The following is a 6,609-nucleotide window of genomic DNA, read 5'->3' on the forward strand; positions in this document are numbered from 1 at the left end:
GAGTGTAACATCTTTCCACTTTTAATAATGAATGAGAAATTAGATAACACTACAATCCTTGACATACAGTTTTACTGTGACCATAACTGTCAACTTCCTCACACTATTTCTATATCCAAATAATAAAATGGTTTACATTTGTATCAGAAAACAACTATTAAGTCCCTCCAACTACCATGAAACAACTGGTCCTTAGACAAGACATAAAGTGAGTGAAACCAAACTCAGCCTGCAGATGTCAAACATGATTAAACTAATACCAAAAAAACCTTTTAAATCAACTACTTTAGCCATCTACTTTCTTGTGGTCATTAAATGATTTTATTTATTTAACTTTCAGTCAAAGCACTAATGATGTTACTGATGAAGTAGATGATTCAACGTTCAGTTATTTTAACTTATCTCACTCTTTAAAATAATTCGCCCTCCATTGGCAACTATTGATACAAGGCAAATGCCCTGAACTGAGACACCATGTAAACTTTACATGGTTTCTCAGTTCAGGGCATTTGCCTTGTAAAGACTTGAGCCTGTAGACTTATGACATTGCACTTGTAATAATACACATATATGTTTATATTTTAACCTCATTATGCAGACTGGTAGTAGTAGCCTATTAAGGCAGTAACACCATATGGTTATATTTTATTGATCATCATTTTTTCCTGAAATGTTAACATGTTGGGAACAGAGATTTTACAGAATAATCCACGAACAGCAGTAACACCTCTGTTAGTCAGTAGGGGGAAATCTAGAGAAGGGGATGAAAATGAAAACAACAAAATGAAAGGTTACCTAAATTAAAAAATGTTAACATTGTGGAGCCGAAACATCTAGATTACCTTTAGATAGAATACATAATGTTTGTTGAAATAGAAGTCCCACAGCGATGCAAATAGTCAAAACCACTTAAAGACCTTAATTAACCTTACTTACTTACTTTATTTCCACATGAAAGCAATATTTAACTTTATAAAATATCACCACTAGATTGGATATGTAACAACTATAAAAAGGAAAAATACTTTACAATAGAACGTATTGCAAACAAGCAAGCAACAAATATAATCACATGAGAAAAACAACAAACTATTATGCACATGATTCAATCTGAGCTTAAAACTTTAATTATATAAATGAAAATGAACATGATTCAAAAAGAGTGAAACAATTCAGACATCTCGACTTGTGATCACATTAACTGTAGGAACAATCCATTAACTTTGTTCTGTGAGAGTAGTGATACAAATGCAAAACAACACTCACAGACTTCAAATAATAACAACTCATAGTGAGCTGCTCAACTGTGAACACATTTAAGTAATTTTGGAATAAAAACCGCAGATTATTTCCACTCCCTTTCCTCACATGCTTAAAGATGATGAGAGACGACCTGAGTTACACTTCAGATGCCTTACATCTCAACCATCACAACAGACTCATCTTGATGTTCCCTCTCTGGACGGTAAGCTTCTGCTTACCGTCCAGAGAGGGAACATCAAGATGAGTCTGTTGTGATGGTTGAGATGTAAGGCATCTGAAGTGTAACTCAGGTCGTCTCTCATCATCTTTAAGNACCTGTACACACACATGTAGACCTGTACACACACATGTAGACCTGTACACACACATGTAGACCTGAACACACACATGTAGACCTGAAAACACACATGTAGACCTGAACACACACACGTAGACCTGAACACACACACGTAGACCTGAACACACACATGTAGACCTGAACACACATGTCTTCTGGCCAATCAGAATCAAGATAACGGCGTGGTGTTGTTGCAGGAAGTCCCGACGGAGAATACTTTTGCTGTAGTACATCTCTATACATCGATACAACATTACGTGTTGATAGAAATCAACACGTAATGAAATAAGACCCCACGGTTTGATGAGTGATAGGTGTGTGGGCTGTCTCTCATTTTGACACACAGAACAATGGGGGCTGTCCACCCTTATCCACAAAGTAAAGTCATTCACAGCCTCTCCCTCTTCTCTCTGTGAGGAGCAGCAGGTTCAGCTTTCAGAACAAAGTAACAAAAAACAGACCCCCCTGCAGGGGTTGGGTTTTCAGCATGTCAACTCTTTCACCTGTGGGGACATTGCGGGATTGGCTCCAGGTCGCCCTTTTTATTTACTACAAGACAAATGTGCCTTTTTATTTCATACAGTTCAATTTGGATTGAGACAGGGAAATAATCCAAACCTCACGCGTGGCGTTTCACTGTCAAGGGGAGCGTGTATGTAATTACATTGCAAATACTGACTTGAGCCCCACCACTGTATGGGTTAGCCCTACCATAGATTCCCAACAAAAATACTCTGGCGCCGCCACTGCTTGAAGGTAAGCTTTCCATTTAGTTAGAACTTATTTATTCATTTCAATAATATACTTTGGGGGCTGATGAAAGGTGCCGTGACAACAACAGGAACTGGCTGTGCTTCAAAGGGAACTTTCAGTATTTGTCAACTTTACTTGTTCTCATTTTGAGTCTATCATGAATTTTGGTCAAAATAGAGTTTCACTAACTACCAACCAACACATGCAAACATGTGAATGCTTTAAAGTTTGTGGGTTTGGATAATTATTGATGTGGTTTGTTTCTCCCCAGAAAGCATTTTGCACATCGTGATCATAGTCTGCTGTACAGTCGGGGCTCTACTGATAGTGGGGGTGTGTTGCTGCGCCTGCTGGAAAATGAGGCGCGGTAAGAAGTCAGGTAAGACTCACCTGTTTGCAGAGGTGGGAAGTAACTAAATACATTTACTCAAGTACTGTACTTAAGTACCATTTTGAGATACTTGTACTTTACTTGAGTATTTCCATTTTATGCTACTTCGTACTTTTACTCCACTACATTCACTCACAGGAGTCACAGGTGTAGTAGTTTACATTTATTTAGTTACTTTGCAGATTTGGATTAGTGATGTGGAATAGAATCAACTCTTAAATAAGACTTTAGTAACACCTTGAGTAAATTCACAAGCTACCCTGCACAAAGAAAAAAAAAAAATTAGCTGCGGCTTTACCAGCTTTGATAACACTTTAATGCATCAATAATTACAATCAATCTGCATAATAAGTACTTTTACTTTGGGTATTTAAGTATATTTTGATAGCAATACTTTAATACTTTTACTTGAGTAACATTTTGAATTTAGGACTTTTACTTGTAGCAGAATATTCCTACTCTCTGGTACTTCTGCTCAGATCTGAGTACTTCTCCCTCCTCTGCCTCTTTTTTATCAAAAAAGAGGAACAGATTCAGTTTGAGAGTATTTAATTTTCAGCCATCTTAACTACAAGAAAGTTATTATTCTGTCTTTTTTCCTTCCTCAGGTAAAAAAAGGACAAAAAAGGCTTTTGGTTTAAAATTAACTGAAGATCAACACTGGACAAGTGAGGACCCTAAGATTGAACCCTACTTTGCATGACTTGGGTGCTGGAAAATCTCTTTGTACATGTTGTTGCCTTGCAGAATTATGTGAGACCATCTATCCAGTTTAAGTACCAGGTTTTGTTTTCATCCTTTTAAAAAATGTTTCAATATCATTGTCCGTTTATTTTGCTGCCCTTCCCTCATGGCAAACTCTTGGTACATAATATGAAAGTTGAATGTTTGCACTGTAGCTCTGATAAAAAAATAAAAATAAACATTGATTTACAATTACAAAAAATATGTATTTAATACTCGTTTGAATGAGTTAATGTATTACATAATGAGAGGATGCTGCTGTAAATTAAATGCTGTACATTTGAATTAAGTTGCAAGTTATTAACAGTAATTGTACTTTTATTGATATAAACAAGCCTTAAAGCATCACTTACATCATGAGTCCTTTTACTGAAAGTTAAATAAATCAAATCGTTTAAAGACCACACTAAAGTAGATGGCTAAAGTAGTTCATTTAAAAGGTATTGTTGGTATTAGTTGAATCATGTTTGACGACAGGCCGAGTTTGGTTTCACTCACTTTATGTCTTGTCTAAGGACCAGCTGATTCAGTGAGAGGGACTTAGTTGTTTTCTGATACAAAAGTAGACCATTTTATTCTTTGGATTTAGAAATGGTGTGATAAAGTTGAAAGTTATTGTCACAGTAAAACTTTATGTCAAGGATTGTAGTGTTCTCTAATTTCTTATTCATTATTGAGATTTTACACTCTGTATATACACCCTGTGGTACTGTTTCAATCATAACTTATTTATATTCTCTCAAATGTTGAGGAAAAGGCAGAACATAATGGACAAAATAATAGAACCAAAGTGCAGGTCTTAGTGGTCAGTGTTTCGTGTGACGCTTTGTTTCACTTCCTTTAGAGCAATGACACAATTTCCTGCCATGGTATCGTTTAGTGTACAATCTTTTATTATCTCCCAGAATTACAGAAACCTTTGCCTTACTTCTGGTATTTATTTTAGGCTATAACGGTAGAATGTTATCAACATAAATGAGGAAGTAAGATGCTTTTAATCTGAATCTGACCACTATCAGAAGACATGTCAGGCTGCTCTGTGTAGTATGTGCACGTTTGCTGTAGTATAAAGTTTAGAGTTTAGTGTGAGCTGCAGACTGGGTCCCCAGAGGCTGAACACTGAGGAGACATGCAGGCTGTGATCGGACTGTTGGTGATGATGCTCGGAGCCTCTTACGGTCAGATCTTTAACTTATAACTGGATAATGTACAAAATGTTTTACATTAAAGCTGAAGAATATATTAGTTTTACATCAATATTGTGATAGGAGACTATATTTTGGTTTGAGATATAATTTTCTGAATTGACGCACATCATTTCTGATGATTAATGAAGATTTGTGAAGGTACCAATATTCAATCCTTAACTCTTCAACCACCCTGGGACAAATTCATTCAAGACATGAAACATGACAAAAACATGATATAAATATGATTAGACATCTTTCAATATCCGTTGTGATCTTCAATTCACTGGCATAGATCTATGATTTTGAAGCTAACGTAAAACTTTCTTTGTCTCATTTACATATCACAATAATTTAGGGTGGTAATTAAGGGGGATGTCCGGTGCCTTTCTCAAGGGCACCACGGCAGGGCAGGAGGTGAACTGGGACCTCTCCAAGTAGAAGTCCACACTCCAAATGTAGGTCTGGTCGGGGACTTGAACCGGCGACGCGGCGATCTTCACCCTCGATGTGGTACGTCGGTGGTCCAAGACATGTACTTATCTATTCACTCTATCTGTGTGTTGAGGCTGTACACCTTGGAGGACAGGAATCTGGATAAGTTTAGAGTATGTAGCTCGATACCGTTTTTCCATTTTTGGAAGGTCTCATTTATTGGACGGGTCAAAATTTCCAACGCTTTTTACCCTCTTTATCGCGAGGTCCCTCTCTCTCTCTTGCGTTGTTGTTCCTCCCTAGTGAGAGGGTCTCACCTGCCATGGGTGTCTGCCACCGTTAATTCATATTTTTGGGGTAAATACACACAGATAGTGGTAAACCTGACATAATGCGGGTCATCTGATTTTTTTTCTATAATTTATGGGACCTTACGCTGTCTCGCATCTCTCGCGTAAGAGGAAACTATAAATACTTTGCGGCAGTGACCTAGTAAGTTTTACTATAAGTTAAGTGACGCAGTCAGGACGGACTCCATACACAGTGGGTAGGATATGTAATATACGGTAGTGGTCTCGTACTATTTACTCCTAGACAAAAACATACTGTAATAAGTGTTTAGAATACAAATAGGTGTCATTCCTAATATCACAACAAAACAGACCTGCTAAAAGTGTAACACTAGAAAGACAAAAGTTCCGGACAAGGTATGGTCGACCTCCTTGGCGTCAAAGGAGGGGTTCCTGGCTCTTCGTCACTCTGGAGGTAGGCAGACGGCAGTGGTGGTCACCCAAAAGGTCTGGGACCTGTATGTTTTATTTTTGTAATATTTTTTTTTCCAATTTTAGGTTTTTGTATTTTTATATTCAAAGAAAGTAAAAGATGTAGGTTTATAACTGACAATTTTAAGAAATTCGTATACGTTTTGACTTTGACGTCGTTTTTTATTGTCATACACTTTATGACCATATGTATACAAATCGACTTTGACAATGGTCAGTCCCCGCCTGACCCGGCCTTTTTCACCGGGCCCCCTAATTAACTGTCTGTCCGGTTGAATTACGCGCCGTTACATAGGCGACCGCGCTGCTTTCATACAATGAATTGTTTTTGGGATACGTAAAATACAATAAAACCTGTGTAATAAGTATATCATTAGTGTAATGAATCGGAACCTCAACGGATTCTCGTTTTATCAATGCCGTATATAAATCAACTAAAATTACAATTGTCTAGTAACTACGGTATTGTAAAACTGATTAAACGGACTGAACTTGTGTACCTTATTTTGTACCCCGCATCCTTCCGTAGGAATTACACCATCTGTTAAATTGTCCCCCCAACACCCGTCCACCACCTGGAGTGGAGGAGATCCCCCAGACCCCCGTTCGAGGGGGCCTCTTCAAAAAAAAATTACAGACTTAATTTACGTAGTTAGACCACGTGAAACTCTCGTTTTAATCCCTGATTTAGATACCGTCAGTCATCCCGAACCTGAC

The sequence above is a fragment of the Notothenia coriiceps genome, unplaced genomic scaffold (assembly GCF_000735185.1).
Source record: "Notothenia coriiceps isolate Sejong01 unplaced genomic scaffold, NC01 NC01_scaffold00037246, whole genome shotgun sequence".
Classification (NCBI taxonomy): domain Eukaryota; kingdom Metazoa; phylum Chordata; class Actinopteri; order Perciformes; family Nototheniidae; genus Notothenia; species Notothenia coriiceps.